Raw genomic sequence first — 21436 nt, forward strand, 5'->3', positions numbered from 1 at the left:
CTTATGATAAGAAATACTATGAAGATGACTACGATGAAGATAACTAAACAAATAAATAAACTGTGGAAAGTTGAGAACGAAAGCTAGGCGATTAAATTTACATACAAAATAGTAGACAATTTGATAGACAGATTCAATCCAGATGGTGGCGGGGAAGTAAACCTATTGCAAGAAACACCCAATAAATAATGTAAGAAGCTTGATAAGCCAACATATAAAAGCAGAAAAGAGATGAAACTACAAAGATAAACAAACCAATACTGACCGATATAAAGGACCTATTATTATCATGACAGAAGTATAATAATATTGTTAAATGCGTGTTCAAAATGTTCAAGAACACCGAATGACACAAAATTAACCCGTTGACTTTGCTATACAAGAATACACATTGAGCCTCCGAAGCATCAGTCATACAAGACAACCACGCTATCAATAACACCAACAATAACACACCATCGTAATTATAAGTAAATCCACTTAATATACAGCACACACTACTATAGTGTCACGTTCACTAAAACGTCCCTCTCAAAAATGAAGTTCTCAGCATCCCTTTCGGAAAATCTCCCGAGTCGCGACCTGGGGATTTCAACGCGTCACAAGAAAGCAAGAAATTCCTTCAAGAAAAGCGGCAGCGGCTGAAAGTAAACCTCACGTAAACACGAACAGTTCTCTCCTCTCGCCGAGTACTCACCGTGTGTCGATGCGAAGATGACGGGTTTCTATGTTTTTGTTTTCTTCTTCTCGATTAAAGCACAAATTACGCGAGATTTATCATCCAAACAGTATCCATTGATCGCAACGCACCTCTCTCTCCCGCACTGTCTAAGGGCCGACTGAAGTCGAGTTTCTCCACTCGAGACCTGAACCCCCTCACCCTCCCCCCCTCCTCCCTCACCCACCACCTACCCCCTGGCCCGGTCCTTCCTCTGTCACGCACAAGTTGACGGAGCTTTAACATCCGCTAAAATATAGTTAAGCGCAATCTACTATTTCCCCAAGCAATACCTTAGTCCTTCGTATCATTATCGTTCAATATACTGCGATCTGCGACCATCTCTAAGCTTCATATCCTTGAAATCAGGAAATACGGCGAAAGACACAGCGAAAATATTCCTCCGCGTATTTCAAAGGAATGACGAGGGGTTACCTTCACCAACTTCAAGGATGGTCGACAACCGCTTCCTTTTAATTACATAGTTCCATTTGTTGGCTTTGCTTTCAAATATTTGTTTGCAAGCTATAAAGCAAAATTTGATGGTTATAACAGGGAGAAAACAGATGTGTGAACTAAGATTTAGTATAAAAAAAAACATGTTAAATCAGTGGCTATCCATGATTAACTAAGGGAAGTCTGTACATCTACCGTATCAAGAAGATTGTTAAATTTTCCTTGTAGTAAGGAATATCTTTAATCAAAAGGAGGTCAGTCCTGCTGGTTGTTCAAATGATGAGTGCAATTTGTACATATAAATTGATCCATCCTTCGGTTGCAAGCATGGTCACTTTCTTTTCCTTGTACACACACAGACACACACACACACACACACACACACACATATATATATATATATATATATATATATATATTTATATATGTATGTTTGTATGTATATACACGCACACACACACAGACACACACACACACACACACACACACACACAGACACACACACATACACATACCAACATACACACACACACACACACATACACATACCAACATACACACACACACACACACATATACATATGCATATATGTATGCGTGTGTGTGCTCGCAAATACTTATCTCTCTCTCCCTTTCCTTTCACTTTTTCTCACTCTCACTAACCCCTGCTCTCACCTTTTCCTCATTCCTCCACTCCCCCACCCTCTCCCCCTCCCCTCTAGCTTCCGTCTACCTGTACCTGATATCGATTTCATTCAAGATCGATAACCACCCCTTCTCCCCTCGCCTTCCACCTGCCCCCCCTCCTCCCCTCTCTCCCCTTTCCTCCCCTTCCCCCCTCCGCCATTCCCCTCTCCCTTTGTGTGAGTCACAGGATGCACAACACCTGCAGAATCCTCATGTCAAATGGTCACGTCGTTATAATCGGTGTCATGTCTTTTTCTCGTTATCATCATCATCTGATTTTCCACTGCTTGGTTGTATATTGCTTTCTCTCTCTCTCTCTCTCTCTCTTTCTCTTTCTCCACCTCTCTCTCTTTCTCTCTCTCTCTCTCTCCCCCTCATTATCTCCCCCTCCCCCCCTCTCTCTCTCTCCTATCCTCATTTGTCAAGGCATCGATCTGCCGGCATTACCGTGAAATCTTTTCTGAGTCAAATTATATAGTATTGTGTTGTTATTACACTTACTATGTACGTATTCAGTCTTTGATCACTTTCTCTTGATTTATTGGTGTTTAATTTTACAAGCCTTCACAGTTTCCATCTTCATTAGAAATTTTATTATAACTGCCGTGAAAATCGGTGCGGTGGAAGTTGTCATGTTTTTTTTTTTTTTTTTTTTTTAATATTTGCACTTAATTTTTCTTAATAATTTGTTTCTCAGGGTTTCCCTCGCTACATAAAAAAGAGGTTTATATTCCCAGAGTTTCCCTTCCCGAGAAAATGTGTAAAAAGTTAGCTACACAGGCATACACGCATACACTTACACACATACTCACTCACTCACTCATACACACACACATACACACACACACACACACACACACACACACACAGATGGGTACATAACAAGGCAAGATGAAATAATGAGAGAGAGAGAGAGAGAGAGAGAGAGAGAGAGAGAGAGAGAGAGAGAGAAATAGAGAGAGAGAGAGAGAGAGAGAGAGAGAAGAGAGAGAGAGAGAGAGAGAGAGAGAGAGAGAGAGAGAGAGAGAGAGAGAGAGAGAGAGAGAGAGAGAGAGGAAGAGAAATAAAGATTTGGCCAAGTCATCACCTACAAATCATTTTCGCACGAATGATCCACCGGGCGTGCAAAAGCCAGTTTACTAAACCTCAAAAGTGTATCTACTTTAAGAATTTGAAATAAATGAAGCGATCATTTGCTGTGAAAATAAGTTCATTGCTTACCCGCCCCCCCACCCCCCCTCACTCTCTCTTTCTCTCTCTCTCTCTCTCTCTCTCTCTCTCTCTCTCTCTCTCTCTCTCTCTCTCTCTTCTCTCTCTCTCTCTCTCTCTCTCTCTCTCTCTCTCTCTTATCTTTATCTACCTACCTTTCTATCTATATATATTCTATCCCAATCTCTCTCTCGCGTGCATATATGTTTGCTTACTTTCTGTCTAATATGTTATAGGCATATATATATATGTATATATAAATACATATATATATACATATATATATATACATATATACATATATGCACATATACACATACAGATATATATATACATACATATGTATATATATATATGTGTGTGTGTATGTATATGTATGTATATGTATATATACACATATATATACATATATACACAAATGTATATACAGACATATATATATATGCATATATTTGTGTGTGTATGTATATGTATACGTATATATACATGTATAATCATATACAGATACATATGTATATATATGTATATGTACATATATGTATTTGTGTATACATATATATATATATATGTTTATGTATACACACACATACGTACATTCATACATATACATATATATGTATGTTTGTATATATATGTATATATATGTATATATATAAATGTGTGTGTGTGTGTATGTGTATTCCCTTCCCTTCCTTCCTCTCTCCCTCTCTCTCTCTCTCTCTCTCTCTCTCTCTCTCTCTCTCTCTCTCTCTCTCTCTCTCTCTCTCTCCCTCCCTCTCTCTCTCTCTCTTTCTCTCTCTCTCGCTCTCATTCTCTAGGCGATTTATTAACATGTTTTTGTCTATACATTGATTACAATTCGTCATTTTATAGAAAAAACAGGAACATAGTCCTTTGTTATGAAAAACAGAAGAGTGTAATCAATAGATAAACAAATCAATAAACCATATAGTGATATACAAAGCACGAAAACACAACTAATAGGGAAAAAAAAAGAACTTCGATTACCAGTAAAATAGAGGGAACGAAGTAGCGTTATGGTAAAAATCGACGTTCAAAAAAGGACACTTCGGAAGAACCAGCAGAAAACGGCCGTTATAGTCACAGTCACGGGAGAACGATAACCTTCTGGAAGCTTCTCGGACGAAAGCCCATCTTTGCTTGATGTGTATTTTGCGATCAGCTTCGTAAAAATGTAGATTCGGCCGTGAGGAATCAAAGGGAAGGCGGTATTTTGTGTGAGGAAAGTGCTGGGCTGGATGTTTGCGAAAGAGAAGTCAACTGTGCAAAGGTTTTTTTTTTTTTTTTTTTATGTCTTTGCCAGTTCCTAATCCTCGCCCGCTCCTACTTTAACATTAAATCATTGTGAGAAGGAGACAGTGTCAATTATACTGATATTCTCTGTTTACTTGTCTGTCTGTCTGTCTCTCTCTCTCTCTCTCTCTCTCTCTCTCTCTCTCTCTCTCTCTCTCTCTCTCTCTCTCTCTCTCACACACACACACACACACACACACACACACTCAACTCTCAACCATCTTAACCTGTCCACAATTTATTTCCAAACCTCATCTCTTTTCTCTTTCAACCTCCTCCCCCCCCTCCCTTATTCTTCACCCCCCCACCCCCACCCTCGTAGTTTAGCTCCCACGGCTGCCATAGGCCTGTTGTTCTACCATTTCCGCCTAATGTAAAATAATCGATGTCACGCATTGATTGCCTGAACGCGTGTACGACCCGAAAGCACAGGGCGCATAGTCAGCAGTCGGACTTAATTAGGGGAGGGGGTGAGGAGGGGGAGGAGAGGGGTAAGTAGGGGAGAGGTAGGGAGGTTGGGGTAAGTAGGGGGAAGGTAGGGAGGTTGGGTAAGTAGGGGAGAGGTAGGGAAGGTTGGGGTAAGTAAGGGAGGTTTGGGTAAGTAGGGAAGCGGCAGAGAGGTTGGGATAAGTAAGGATGGTAGGTAACTTTTGGGGTGAGGTGGAAGGGTAGAGGGATGGAGAAAGAAGGGGCGTGAGTGGGAGGGAGATAGAGAGAGGGAATGAGTGTGGGGTGTGCGTAGGAGGGAATAGAGGGGAAGTGGGGGGTTAATGTCCTCTATCACATCGTTATTTCACTATCATTTATCGTTGCACACCTCGTTCGTTTATGATCACCTTTCACTTACATCTCCACGCTACAAATGCCAAACCTTATAATGGAGAAAGCTAACTGAAAATGTCACATTAAATTAAAGTTGAACATTAGGCCCAGGAACTCATGAGTAAAAAGAAAAAAAAAAATCGCTTATTCACTTCGCTAATTCACGCATTCACTTTTACAGCTGCCTTGATGCATGGTCGAAACGGAACATTGATTTTGAAATAACGGACGAGCATGGGCAAGGTAATTAACTTTCGAATTCACATTATTGATAATAAAAAAAAAAACGGTATTTCGTCATCAACCTCTGTTTTCTCACGTAACCGATGTGCATTTCATACAACGAACCGGATAATTAAAACAAACACAAACATATAAGATCTATCGTCTATATTATACGTAATCCTAGGGGGCATAATAATAAAATGTCTTTATTGCCACAATGTTTATCGTCACGTATTTTGATTGGAGGTCGAAGGGTTTGAAGTTTGCAAAGTCGAATATTCAAAACAGAACTAATCGTGAAGATGAAGTCTACGGACGCCGCACGCCACCCTCTGAGAATAACCGCATACCGACAGCTGGCTTTTGGCTTGAATATTTGTATTGTTACAAAGGTTAGAGAAGAATGACTTGAAGTACAATAAGACTGTTATGCATAACGCTGGAACATTATACTTTCAATGAGCATGAGATGTGCACAATAAACTATATAAGATATCAAAATATATATATCACCTTCTACGATAACCCGGGCATGCTATACATCCGCCTTCGTAATATAACCAAATCTCATATAAGCTAGATAGCGTACTAAGCGAATTCTATGTTAATGGAAAGAATGCTATTAGTCGTGTGCTCTTATGACCAAAACAAACACAAACAAACATCTCTCATTGTGTATTATAGATTCGTGCGTATTAGCGAGTAATGCATATACAATGTGTCCGATTAAACGGCGCATAAATCACACATACGCACAGAAGCTCATGCATATTTATTTGAATGTCGGATTGCATGACTTTAGCATCAAATAGGCAATGAACACATGATAAATAATTACTCTCTATGAATAATGTGCATTTGAAAACGAGTAACACGGAATAAGAACGTGTAACTTATAAGGAGAGTTAATGAATCATGTAACACTATACACTTTAAAACCGAGAGTGACAGTCTCTGAATACGACTGTGCACTCGTTACATCGACCGGCCACAGCACTTCAATTTTGGATGTCAAGAGTCACACTTATGAGTCATGATACGACTTTACCTTACTTTTTACCTCGCGCGTACCCCCTTCCCGGTGATATATCCTTACCCCTCCCCCTGGCCACTTCCCGCTAGCCCTTACTTATCACATGCCCTTTTCCCTTCTCCCTAACCCTCTTCTCCGTAACACGACCTACGCTCATCACTCTAACTCGTTTCCTTGTCTTTTACCTTCCCCTTCCCCTGTTTCTGTTAGAATGCCCCTTTCTCCTCCATGTGCCTTCCTCCATGCGCCCTTTTACATTCCCTGTCCTCTTCTCCATACATACTATTCTCCTTCTTCTCCCCTCCTTCCCTGTCTCCTCCTCCATGCGCCCTTTTCCCCTCTCTATCTCTTCCTCCATGCGCTCTTTTTCCCTCCCTCTCCCCTCCTCCATGCACCCTGTCCCCCTCTCTCTTCCCTCCTCCCTGCGCCCTTTTCCCCTCCCTCTCTCCTCTCTGACACCCTTCCATTACGCTTACAAAAAGAGGGGCTCTCACGCAATATTCTTATTCCGACGGAGGTATGATAATTGTGCACTGACATATTTGAGGCGGGGGATGGGGAGGGGGCAGGGGAGGGAGGTGGTACTCTTCCATCCTCTTCCCTCCCCCACTCCCCCCCCACCCATCCCGGCCGTTCTTTCTTCGCTAATTTATAATACTTATGCTGACTTGTAATGTATCAGGGCGAGGAAAGCCTGGGAACAGGAAGAAAACGTAAAAGGAATAACACGTAACACGAAACATTGGAATGAAAACGTAAATACGAAAGAAAGGAGACAAAGAGAATACACAATAGGAGGAGGAAAGGAAAGCGATAGATGAAGTAGAGAATGATATAAAGGAAGAGACTCAAAGAAGGAAGTGAAAGAAACGAATAGACAATATTACCTCCGTGCTAGACCTTGTAAATGCTCACAGTATGTATAAAAGGAGCGAAACTCAAGATAGCAAAACAAATACTTTTACGCATGTCACATATATTTGTAATCTACAGTGAGCTTTTTTTTTTAGACAAGTGACAAGGGATGCAACGTGTCATAAAGAACTTAGACAAGTTAAGATCGAAGTCCAGGAAGTTACAAAAATAAACAGAATGGGATAAACATAAAAAAGATGGCGGGTGTCTGGACCAGGTGTTCTAAAGGCTTGAATTTTATGACCAGTTTCAACGTATTTGAATAAAAATAAAACCCGAAATTAAGCCTATTTATATTCACCTGCTTTAACTAAATATACAATAAAAAAAATAAAAATGATAGTCAATGATACGTACCTAACAAAACACGCATGAAAGACCAGACAAACAAGTGAGCAATGCCGATGCGCACAACAGACGATAAAACCAAGGACTCTTGTACAAAAAAAAAAAAAAAAAAAAAAAAATCTCTTGTTCATCACTCTGGCGAATAGGACAAGATTTTAAGCCAAAGGTCGACCAGATGTAACCGATAAGTTATCTGTCGTCTCACGAAAAATATTTTCATGGCGGGAAAAGTGTAAAATTCCCGCCTTTTTGTCTCGGATGTGATTTCTAGCATTGGGATTTTCATTGTTCCATTTTTTCCTTCTAATTGCGTCTTTCATATACATTTTCAAACAGGATTCGCGTTGAAGATTAAAACAAAAAAGGAGAAGAAAAAGAAGAAAATAAATAAAAAACATGAGTCATTATTGGTTTTAATTATCTTTTATATTTCTTTTTTTTTTTTTTCTTTTTTACGGAATGGAAATGTATACTGTGCTTAGTCACTCGCGTATCTCGCCTGTCTGTAAATCCATATATATGCGCACGCCTCATACTCAGTCAATGTCACTTTTAATAAGCCTACGTTATATATTATACAAGGAGGCCTACTAATTGTTGGCATTCCAGCTAGGAAATACATTGATTTGCTCTGTGTGTGTATGCTTGTACGTACATGTGTCTACTCAAAGACAGTGTAATAATAATACTCAGCTCATCATTTTCATTTTTTCTTTCTTTTTTTCAGTACATCATAAATATCTATAATTATGAAGGTAGTTCCGGCTTACTAGGTGCGAGAGGCGATGGGAAATATAACACTGTGGAAGACAAGCAGGAAGAGAAAAAGAGAGAGAGAAACGAGGGAGAGAGAGAGAAAGAAAGAGAGAGAGAGAGAGAGAGAGAGAGAGAGAGAGAGAGAGAGAGAGAGAGAGAGAGAGAGAGAGAGAGAGAGAGAGAGAGAGAGAGAGAGAGTGGAAGTGGAAATGATTTATAATAAATGGAAACACAAACAGATAGATAAATATAGATAAACAGATAGATAGATAATAAATTGACAGATTGATACGGATATATAAACAGATACATGGAAATAGATAAACAGGCTAGACAGATAGAAAGAAACAGATAGATAAATGAATAAACAGACATACAAAGATAACCAGAATGAGTAAAATGCAGACAAACAGATAAATATAAATAGACAGACAGATGAAAAACTACACACATAAGATAATGAAAAAGATAAAAAGAGATCTAAAGAAACAATAATAATAAGAAAAAGAAAAATTAGAACATAAGTGCTTAAGCTCTGTAACCTTGGACTTGAAGCGCTGTAAATCAAGTCGAGTAAATTACTTCAAATCTATGATACGCAAAATATTGATCAGAGCTGAAGGTTTTAATTATCATAGGAAAATTAATACCTGTTTGGTATATAAAAGCATAGAAATCATGGGAATTGATTTATAAGTGAAGAAAAAAAAATCGGTAAAACTTAGAGGAAACTTAAGTAATATAAAACTTAATAAAAAGCTTAAATATTATATTAAATGCGATCTATAAAAAAAACACGCAAAGGGAACTTTGTTTTTATATGTTACATTCTTGGTAATCCTGACAAATTGTTTAGAAGAAAAGTATGTTCTTTCTTTGAGTAGGAACTATTATTTTATTCATGAGCTTGTTAGTACCGTATCATGAATGGGTTTCGGTTTCTGAGAACAGTCGCTTATATGGTTCTTGAACGTAGAATGTACATAGTATCAAGTGGTAGTTATTTTCTTGTAAATGTTTGTTTCAAGTTGCTAAGAAGATTGTAGATATGTATTTATTACTATCTTTTGCGATATTTTTGTTGACTTGTATTTCATTTTTTCTTATTTTCTAATGAATTCTGCCTTCTTATAAATTCTTATGACCTTCTTCAAAATCCTTCATATAGACGACTAAAACGCTCCCTCCTACTCTCCTTTTCCTCCCTCTCCTTCTACACTTTTCTCCTTCTTCCCTCCCCCCCTTTCTCTCTCTCTCTTCCTTCTTCCCATCTTTCTCCTCCTTCCTTTACCCCTCTCACTTTTCTTTCTCCTTTTCTTCAGCCTTACTTTCTCCTCCCTTCCCTCCTTTCACATCTTTCTTCCCTCCTACCTTTCCTGTTCCTTCCTTCCTTCTCACATTTCTCCCTCTTTTTCCCCTCTTCCCTACTTTTATCTCTTCTTACCACCCACCTTTCTTCTTCTTCCTTTTCCCAGTTCCTCCTTCCTTACCCCCTCTCATCTTTCCCGCTCTTTCTTTCATCCTCGTCTTCCCCCCTTCTCCCTCTTTACCCTTCCCCCTTTCTCCCTCCTTCCGTTCACTCTTTCTCTCTCCTTACCCCTTCCCACCTTTCTCGCTCCTCCGTCTCTTCCTTCCCCCCCTTTTCCCTCCTTACCCCCCCCTTTCTCCATGGTTCCCCCCTCCCTCATTCCTCGCCCCTCCCTTCCTTCTCCAATCTCTCCCTCTTCCCCTTCCCTCTTTCTTCCTTCACTTTTCCCAATCCCTTCTTCCTCGTCTATCCCCCTTTCTCCCTCTTTACCTCTTCCCCCCTTTCTCCCTCTTTCTCGCTCCTCCATTTCTCCCTTTCTTCCTTCCCCCCCCTTTTCCCCTCCTTACCCCCACCATTTCTCCCCCCCACACACATCTTTCTCGCTCCTTCCTTCCCCACATCTATCTCCCCCCTCCCCTCATCCCCCACCCTCACCCCCACCATTCACATCAAAGCCCCTTGGTGATTTGCATGAATAATTGATACCAACAACAGGTCAAAGGCCTGTCGATACACACGCCTAACTTCGTCTGAGAGAATATGGGGGTGCGTTGGTATTCATAAAATGGCGGAAGAAATGGGGGGGGAGGAGGGGGAAAGGAGGGGAAGGGAGAGGGGAAAAGCGGGGTAGAGGTAGAATAAAGTGGGGGAGGGAGGGGGAAAGGAGGGGAAGGGAGAGGGGAAATGCGGGGTAGGGGGTAGAATGAAGTGGGGGAGGGAGGGGGAAAGGAAGGGAAGGGAGGGGGGGGAAAGCGGGGTAGGGGTAGAATGAAATGGGGGAAGGAGGGGGAAAGGAGGGGAAGGGAGAGGGGAAACGCGGGGTAGGGGGTAGAATGAAGTGGGGGAGGGAGGGGGAAAGGAAGGGAAGGGAGAGGGGAAAGGCGGGGTAGGGGTATAATTAAATGGGGGAAGGAGGGCGAAAGGAGGGGAAGGGAGAGGGGAAACGCGGGGTAGGGGTATAATTAAATGGGGGAAGGAGGGCGAAAGGAGGGGAAGGGAGAGGGGAAACGCGGGGTAGGGGTAGAATGAAATGGGGGAAGGAGGGGGAAAGGGGGGGAGGGGAGAGGGGAAACGCGGGTTCGGGGTAGAATGAAATGGGGGAAGGAATGAAGGAGGGGAAGAAGGGGGGGAAGGGAGAGGGGGAAAGAAAGAATGGATAGTAGGAAAAGGAAGATAACTAGATGACAGATGGGTGAATCACAGATAAATAGATAAATAGCTAGATAGAGAGATATGCAGAGCAGTAGCCGAACAAAGACATGCTATAAACGCAAAGATAATAAAAATACTGACGTAACATTAATTTGAATTCTTCATCACTGCAGAAAGAGGGGGGTGGAGGAGATAGAAATACATAGATAGCTTGAATAAGTAAATAATTGTAAACACATACACATATATGCACACAGACACACACACACACACACACACACACACACACACACACACACACACACACACACACACACACACACACACACACACACACACACACACACACACACACGCACGTACACACACACACACACACACACACACACACCCACACGCACACACACATATGCATACAGACAGAGAGAGAGAGAGAGAGAGAGAGAGAGAGAGAGAGAGAGAGAGAGAGAGAGCGAGAGAGAGAGCGAGAGAGGGAGAGAGAGAGAGAGAGAGAGAGAGAGAGAGAGAGAGAGAGAGAGAGAGAAAGGCAGATAGACACACAGACAGACAAACAAACAAACATACAGATAGAGAAAGTGACATAACCAGAGAAAGAAAACGAAATAAAAAGAAGAAGAACAGCAAAGAGACAAACGGCCATTAAAACCAAAGAAAATCAATGGAACGCCATTAATTCAAATCCTTCGCCGTTGCATATCTCAACGGTCATTAACACCTGTCTAAATAATACAGCCTGTTGCATTATAAATCTTGTTAAATCATTGAATAAAAACGAAGATAAAATAGAATTTATAATTACATGATTATGATTAATTATTCATAATAATGGTACATGCCACGTGGTTCAAGTGAGTGAGTTGTGAGGAAATTGAAAGCGATTGATAGCATCTAAAATGTTTTTGTGCTTTGAAGATTACCGAAAGATATCGAAATTAAATAAGGGAACAAAAGTATGAAGAAGAATCGTGAATAATATAGATTGCAGGATTTGAGTAAACGAAAAGAAAGGAAAACGTAAAAGAATTATGATATAGATCAGAGACATAGACAGAGGAGTAAATTAAGTGAGAGACGAAGACAGATAATCACACAAAAAAAATAGATAATCAGAGAAAAAGTTGAATAATAAAACACCACAAGAAAAACAACAATAACTGGGGAAAAAAAAAAACAATCAAGAAATAGGAAAGAAAACGTAATGAATAAAAGATAAGGGAAGACAAATGAAAACAAAAGAAGCGCACATCGCGTGGCTGACGTGGGCGACTCCAGTGCCTCTGCCAACACAGACAACGGAACACCGATATAGTGCTCATTACTTCCCCACGCAAGGGGAAAGGAGGGGAGAGGGAAGGAGGGTAATGGGTGGAAGAGGGTCGAGGGGCGGAGAAGGATGCGGGGGAAGGGGGAAAGGGGAGGAGGGAGAGGGGAAAAGAGGGAGAGGGAGGTGGTCGAGGGGCAGAGGAAGGGGGTCGCGGGCGGGTAAGGGGGAGAGGGGAAGAGGGAAGGGGGAAAGGGGGAGGAGGGATGGGGAGAAGGTGGAAGGGGGGAACGGAGTAGGAGAGAGGACAGACCAAGGTACACGGGGCTGCAACGTAGAGGGAGAAGTAGGGGTAAAAGAAAGGGGAACTGGAGATAAGGAAGGGGAGGGATAAGGCATAAGGAGAGAGGATACGGGGGATAAGAGGGCGAAGGATAAGGGATAAGGGAACGGAACACGGAGAGTGAAACAAGGAGATGGAGAGGGAGAGGGGAAACGAAACCATCGCAGTAGAGAGGTGGAGAGTGGGGGGGGGGGGGGTAGAGAGATGGAGGGGATACAAACAAAGGTGTACAACCTAAGGGGGCCGCAGAGGGGACGAGGGTTAAGGAGGGGGGGAAGTTGAGGGGAGACATAGACGGGGGCAGAAAGTGTCATGTCAACATTATAATGATCAGTGGAGTTGTTGGTCACTCTACCTGAGCTTACGACCGGATACCTGTTGCTGGGGGGGGGGGGGGGGGACTAATGTCCGTCTGGGGAATTTTGGTGTCAGTGGGGGGGGGAGTATTATCATTGTCATTATTCTTATTAATATTTGTCATATTTATCATTATTGTTTTTATCTTTTATTATTATTGTTATTATTATTATTATTATTATTATTATTATTATTATCAGTAGTAGTAGTAGTATAGTACCACTGTTATCTTCATTATACTAATTATTATCATCATTATCATCATCACTATCACTATTATTATTATCATTGATATTATTAATATTTTTATCTTCATTCTTCTTCTTCGTATTATTATTATCATTATTATTATTACCATCAGCACCATCATCATTATTATTTTAGTATTATTATTATCATCATCATCATCATTATCATTATCATTATATTATTATCATTATTATTATCATTACTATTATTATCATTATTATCATCATCACCATCATCATTACTATCATTGCTATTGTGTCTACCACTATCCCTATTTGATTATGGTAAATATTATCATCATTGCTACATCATAATCTTTATTGAATATTTGTGTTTTCATTGATATCATAATCACATCATAGTTGCAATCTATTATGATTACGATATAATTTCCAACGGTACAAAATATATTTCAATTTGATCAACGACGAATCCTTTTCTTTTCTGTTTTAGAAAGACGGAAAATATGAATAAATTGAAAGGAATAAATCTAATATTAGAATATTACTGTGTCTGCTTCACCTGTCACGTAAGAGAGCAACATATATATATAATTTCATTGATTAGGGCACCCATGAGTGACTGGCGTGACGGTTGGGCGTGGCATTCCAAGAGTCGCATTAATGTTTATGACACGTGGGCGGGCGGGCGGGCGGGCGGGCGGGTGGGCGGGCGGAGGTCCACGGGGATTCAAACTGAGGGGAGAAATATGATGAATATATCAAGACAGAATAAAAAGGCATTTCTTTGAAGCGAGGAATATTCCTGTGGGTTTTATCTTGAGTACGTACACACAGGCACACACGAACAAGCAAATAGGATTGTGTAAGGATAAACCGGTGAGCTATAAATATAAATAACTAATTAATGACACTCACAATCACACACACACAAACGCGCGAACATACACGCATGTACACACACACACACACACACACACACAAATATATATGAATATATATATATGTATACATACATACATATATATACATATATATGTGTATATATATATATATATATATATATATATATATATATATATATACATACACACACACACACACACACACTCGCACATACACAGATATGCATATATACATATATATATATATATATATATATATATATATATATATACATATATATATATATGTATATATATATACACATATATATATATATATATATATATATATATATATATATATACATATATATGTGTATATATATGTATATATATTTATATATATATATATATATATATATATATATATATATAAAACCACAGATGCATATATAATGTTTTTTTCGTCTTTCAGTATGCTTGCCTCCCTTTTCATCAATATATCTATATCTATATATAACTCTATATTCTCTCGTTTTTTAACCTATTCACCACGACACTCCTCCCAATATACACGTTAACATTCCTTCCTTTACTTACAGTTTTCCTACAGACGTTTCTGGCGACGAGGGCCTTCCCCGACCGAACATTTCCGACTGTAGACTGTAGGAAGGAAATGGACTCGGAGTACAAAGAGAAGCGAACTCTCGACTCGTGCTGTATTCTCGTATTTTCTTTGTCTTCGCCTTTTTCGTTCCAATCTTCGCCTTTACGTCTGCTTCCTCCGTTTATCGTCAATTATTATTCTCTTCCACCTTTTCGTTTCGTCTCGTCAGATATATAGAAGAAATGTTGTTTTTTTCTCATTTCTTCGGGAATTTAGTTTTCGTGCGGGGAATAATCGGAAAAAATTCCCCGAAGAGAATATACTAAATAATAGGAGATAGCGAGCCAAATTAGCATTAGAAAATGAGTGAAAAAGGGGAAGACCAAACTAATGAAGAAGAGAAAAACGACAGAAAAAGAATATAATATAAAAATAAACAAAAAACAACGAAAGAAAAACAGGAAAAGAAAACGTAAGAAACAACAGAGAACAAAAAGAGAACACATAGATAGAAAATGCCCAAAAACACAGAGAACTACTATAACAAAGGGTAAATGAAGAAAGCACCCAAAAGCAACGAAAGAAAATGGGAGAAAAAAACAGAAAAGAAAGATAGAACATAACAAAGGCAAAAAAAAAAAAAAAAAAAAAAAATAGAAAACACAACCAGCAAGGAAAAAAGAAAAGAAAAGCAAGAAAAAATAAAACACTTGAGAAAACAGAAAAGAAAAGAAAAAAAAAAAACCCACCAATGAAGAAAAACGAAAAAAAAACAACACATCCCCATAAACGAAAGAAGACGAGGTAAAGAAAACGCGTGAAAAAAACAAAACAAAAACAGAACAGAAAACGAAGAGCGAGAAGCGCAAGTCCAGAAGCAAAGTAAAAACGCAACAATGGCCGCTGCATTATCCATCACAGGCCCAGTTCACGTCATCCCCGAGCGAAATGGCGCCGCGTCGATATTCTCTCGCAATTATTCAAGAGAGGAATAACACACCATCAGAGTAACTCGGGCCTTGAAATAGATACATTGTAGAGAACGTCCTTCATCCTAGTTGGCCGATGTCGCCAGCTTGTCGATTTCTTAGAAACACGTTACCTATTAATAGTGCTGTAAACGTATGACTCCGAGGAAGTGGCTTTTAAGGTATTTTTATTGCGTTGTGAATTAATAAAGACGAATTATGATGAAAATTATATAGTAAACAGACCGGCTTAATGCAGAGATTGAGTCCATAGTTTTGAGAGAGAGAGAGTGTGTGTGTGTGTGTGTGTGTGTGTGTGTGTGTGTGTGTGTGCGTGTGTTTGTTTCTCGGAAATTGACAAATGTTTCCTCATTGCACGACCTTGCAATGTTTGAGATGATAGCTGGTCATGGGTAAACAGATAACAAGGTAATTTGTTGCAATACTTCCCCAAAGCTTTTCCAGGAACAAATCGTGCAAATTCATCATGAGAATCAATAAATTCAATTTGGATTTAGAATTCATCGTTTAGTATTGCCCCTTCTACGTGCCTTCCGCCCTTTTATTGAACACCCTTTCCCTGTCCCCTTCCACCATCGTCTATTTCTCCACCCAGCTCTTCCTATGTCATCTATACTTCCTAATCCACTTCCTTCTCATCCACCTCTTCCTCTACCTGGTCTTTCTTTTATCTCTTACTGTACACTTCCTTTGTTTTCGCCGCCTCCACTTCTTTCTCCTTTCCAATTTATTACTTTCCACCTTCCACCCAAACTCCACCTCCTCCAACATCTGTACCTCCACTACATCTTCTTCCACCACCAAGGGCTCCTTCTCCGCCTTCTCCTACACCACCTCCTCCACCTCTCCGTCTTCTCCTACATCACCTCATCCTCCTTCTCTTATCCTCCTCCACCTCTCATTCTTCTCCTATACCACCTCTCACCTGTTCCACCTCCTCTGTCTTCTTCTCCATCACCTCATCCACATTCTCTCCTCCTCCTCCACCTCCTCTGTCTTCTTCTCCATCACCTCATCCACCTTCTCTTCTCCTACGCCACCACCTCCTCCACCTCTTCCACCTCCACCAAAAAGGATACCACATGACATGACACGCCTGACATATGGCCGTTTACATTGCTGAAGGAACATGAATCATGAATCATGGTAGGATAAACGCCAAAATAATCGCCTGTCAATGATTTGCCAAAATATTTGACAGATACAAATGACAGTCGATGGACCATTCAGTGGTAATGAAAGAAAAAGGTTAAGTAAAGAGAAGGAATTAGGTTATAAAGGGAATATTTAAAAAATATATATATGCATGAAAGGTTTAAACAAAGAAAATGAATTAGGTTATAAAGGAAAGATTGAAAACAAAAAAAAAACAGTGTGAAAGAAAGGTTTAAACAAAGAAAATGAATTAGGTTATAAAGGAAAGATTGAACAAAGTGAAAAAAAAAGAAAAAAAGTTATGAAGGGAATGTAAAAGAGTGAAAGAAACAATGAAAACAGATTAGGTCACGCAGGAAATGTAAAATAAATAAATAAATAAAAATGCAGGGAAGGTATAGACAAAGAACGCGGATTAGTCTGCGAAGGAAAGGTTAACAGAGGAAGAGAGATTAAATAATCAATTTAGAAAGCGCTTCAGAAAAAGAGTATTGAAGGCAAATTACCCTTTTCGAAGGAGCAACCTGGTATGACCGTCGAAACTGTATGACCTATGATATGACCTATGACGTATTATATGACTTCAGAGCGAAAAGGCCTCGTAAAAAACAAACGCCAAAGTATCTGTTAATATAAAAATCGACCTTCTATGACAACACAAAACATCACGAAGAAATTCAAAATCGGAAGAAAAAAACTATTCTTAAAACAAAAGAAATAATTCATAAAAGAACACGACAGTTCCATCATAACCCAGAAAAGGAGAATACGAGAACAGGCCAATCAAAGGAAAGTCTATACCCAGAATGTCAAGCATGATTTTTTTAAGCAGTCGCCATCTTTCACAGCGCTGCTCTAGTAACCTTGAGTGCTTTACGATTTCAGAGCATCTTTTTGTTTGCTGTGTCGGCTTGTCCTACATTTCTCTCGCTCCCGTAAATAAATTAAGGTCTTTTAATGGCAATCGTATTTGGTGAGTGTGGCCGTGTTTGATAACTAAGTGTGTTTGGTGTTTTCTTTTCTTTTTAAGGTTTCGCTGGTCATTTGACTGGTCGGTGCTTTTCTAAGTGTGGTGGCGTCTCTTTGTTTTGTTTTTTCTCTTTTTCTTTCTCTATTTCTCTCTCTGTCTCTCTTTCTCTCTCTCTCTCTCTCTCTCTTTCTTTTGTTTATCTGTCTGTCTGACTCAGTGTGTTTCATTGGTCATTTGACTGATCGGTGCTTTTCTAAATGTAATGGAGTCTCTCTCTCTCTCTTTCTATCTATCTCTCTATCTCTCTTCTCTCTCTTTCTGTTTGTCTCTCTCTATCTCGATTCATTCTCTATCTCTCTCTCCTTCTTTATATATCAACTCTCTGTCTGTCTGTCTTTCAGTCTGTCTGAGTGGCTCTGTCTGTCTCTCTCTCTCTCTCACTCTCTCTCTCTTACACACACACACACACACACACAGCATTTCCGCTAATCTCTCTCTTTCTCTTTCTCTATCTCGTTTCCCTCTTTCTTTTTTCTTTCTGCTTTCTCGCCCTCACGTACATCAGAGCTCCTGTATGTCTCATTCTTCCCTGTGTTACAATACACCACAAGAAGTAGGCTTTCGGGCCACTTACGCATATCGGAAGAGCATTAAGCCTACAAGTTGTAACAATATTGACTCTATTCATACCTTTATGTGCGTAGTATGTTGTTACCTGGTATGTCATTGGCTACCGTATTCTGATGTGTTTCTTTTCTCTCTTCTGGCTTTGTGTCTCTTTTTCCAAGTGTGTTGGTGTTTCTTTGTTTCTCTCTCTCTCTCTCTCTCTCTCTCTCTCTCTCTCTCTCTCTCTCTCTCTCTCTCTCTCTCTCGCTCGCTCTCTCTCTCTCTCTCTCTCTCTCTGTCTATTTATCTATATCTATCTATATCTATATACCTATCTATCTATCTGTGCACACACACACTTACACACAGACACACACACACACACACATACACACACACACATACACACACACACACACACACACATACACACACACACACACACACACACACACACACACATACACACACACACACACACACACACAAACGCATTTACACAAACAAACACACTTACACACACAAACAAACAAACACAAACACAAAACCCTACCAATCCGCCTTCCTTTTACTCACACACAGACACACAGCTCACTCACTTTCACCCAAACGCAAGGCCAGGCACGCAATCAAGATCACAAACAGATTTTCACGGAAATGTATTCAAATATTCACAGCGCCGTCTTCCAGGTAAGACGCTTGAAATTAAAGTTTAGAACAACTGAATTAGGAATGATTGTGAAAGAGGAAGATGAAGAGGAAGAGAGAAATGAGGAACGGGTATCAGTAAATTATATATATATGTATATATATAATTTACTATATATATATAATGACAATAATGATAATGATAATGGTGATGGTGAGAATGGTAATAACAATTATGATATGACAGTTATGATGTTGATACCATACTATTACCAATACTACTGCTATTACTACTTGTTACTACTGCTACTATTAATAAATATGATAATGATGATAATAATAAAAATAATGACAATAATAATAATTATGATAATGATAATGATGATGATGATGGTGATGATGATGATGGTGATGGTGATGATGATGACAATAAATGATAATGATAGTAATAATAATAACGATAAAATAAGAACAAAGGTAATGATAATAATGATAATATAATAATTATGATGATAATAATATCATTACTATTGATAGTAATAATATTAACAATAATGATAATAATAATAATGATAATAGTAATAACAATGATAGTAATAATAACAATATCAATAACAGTAACAAAGATGACAATTATATTAATGATACCAATTATTAAAATAATGATAATCCCAACAACAATAACAATAATTATTATACTACAACAACAACTAAAAATAATAATAAAAACAATAATGTTAATAATAATGATAACAACAACAACAATAATAATGATAATAATAATAATAATAAAGATATAATAATAACAGTAATGATAATACAATAATAATAACAATAGTAACAATAATGATAACAATAATATTGATATAAATAAAATTATAATAATATCCATTTTAAAAAAATATTCTCATTCACTTGATTGTTATGATGATGATAATAATAATAATAATAATGATAATAATAATGATGATAATGTTAATGTTAATTATAAAAGTGATGGCAATAAGGATAAGGATGATGATAAGGATAATAATAATGATGATGATGATAATAATAACAACAACAACAACAACAATAATAATGATAATAATAACAACAACAACAAAAATAATAATAATATTGATACTACTAATATAAATGATAAAAAATACAAATAATAATAATAATAATAACAACAGGAATAATAACAGCAATAATAAGTTTGGTGTTAATAACAAGACGAGAAAACTGAAAACGAAAAAAACAAAACAAACAAACAAAAAAAAAACGAATCACTGAAAGAAAAAAAAAATAATAATAATGTCCATACCCCATCTACTCTCAGGCCGCTCTCTGTAACGATCTCTGAGGAATTCCGGAACGAACGTAATTAGAGAGAATTATGGTATAAATCTATGATGCGCGCGCACTCGGTGACGAATTGTGGGGTCGTTGTTTTCCCAGAATTACAGAGGCCACAAATAACCTATTCAGTATGGGGAATAATGGTGCGTAATGAGGGTATTGTAACGTTTTCTTGTATAATATGAACGTTATTACTGCAACTAATGACAGCTATACTGATTACACTAATTGTGCTGTTCTTCCTTGTAGTATGGTTAAGTGTAGCCTACTGCTCTTGCATGTACTACTATGTATTGTACTATATCGCTGCTGCTGTACTCCGAGGTATCACAGTTACTTTTCCTTATATTGTTGATTATTGTTACCGTTATTAGTATCACTAACCTTGTACTTGAAAATATTCTATCATACTGTTATCATACTGTAGCGACTATCGCTCTGCCACAGTTCACTGCAATCTGGCACACTACTTCAATGTCATACACAATGACGCGCCGTATTCTTAACAGGTCGGTGCAATAATTCATATAAATAGCGTTACTACCTAGTATTTGACTAATGGTGACACGTAGGTCCCATTAATAACGAGGTTACTGCTTCACCATACAGTCAAGGTCATTCTATAGCCCATTCAGGTTGGGCAATTCCAATATGCCACGTAGCGTTATTCTTTCATGGGAGAGGTTTTCGTTTTCATCTTCTTAGAGAGTGATAAAAGAGACTTTTTTTTCTACTTATGTATATATTGCAAGAGCGGGGAAGGAATGAGGGAGGAGACAGAGAGATTGATTAATGGTAAGGTAATGTTTTTTTTCTCTCTTTTCTGAAAGGTTCAATAAACTTAAAGAATTTAACGTTACATGTGCGCGCATCGTAAAT

At 38.7% G+C, this 21436-nt stretch overlaps 1 protein-coding gene across 4 annotated transcripts in view; it reads right to left on the reverse strand.

Moving 5' to 3' along the window:
- The window catches only part of LOC125039784, a 106061-nt gene extending 105232 nt beyond the window's left edge, over positions 1 to 829 (reverse strand). For all 4 annotated transcript variants that reach the window (XM_047634050.1, XM_047634049.1, XM_047634047.1 and 1 more), the window contains exon 1: positions 698 to 829. The gene's annotated coding sequence lies outside the window, so the exon portion shown is untranslated. The remainder of the gene's footprint in view (positions 1 to 697) is intronic.
- Between the last annotated feature and the right edge of the window lie 20607 nt (positions 830 to 21436).

The sequence above is a fragment of the Penaeus chinensis genome, chromosome 27 (assembly GCF_019202785.1).
Source record: "Penaeus chinensis breed Huanghai No. 1 chromosome 27, ASM1920278v2, whole genome shotgun sequence".
NCBI classification, from domain to species: Eukaryota; Metazoa; Arthropoda; class Malacostraca; order Decapoda; family Penaeidae; genus Penaeus; species Penaeus chinensis.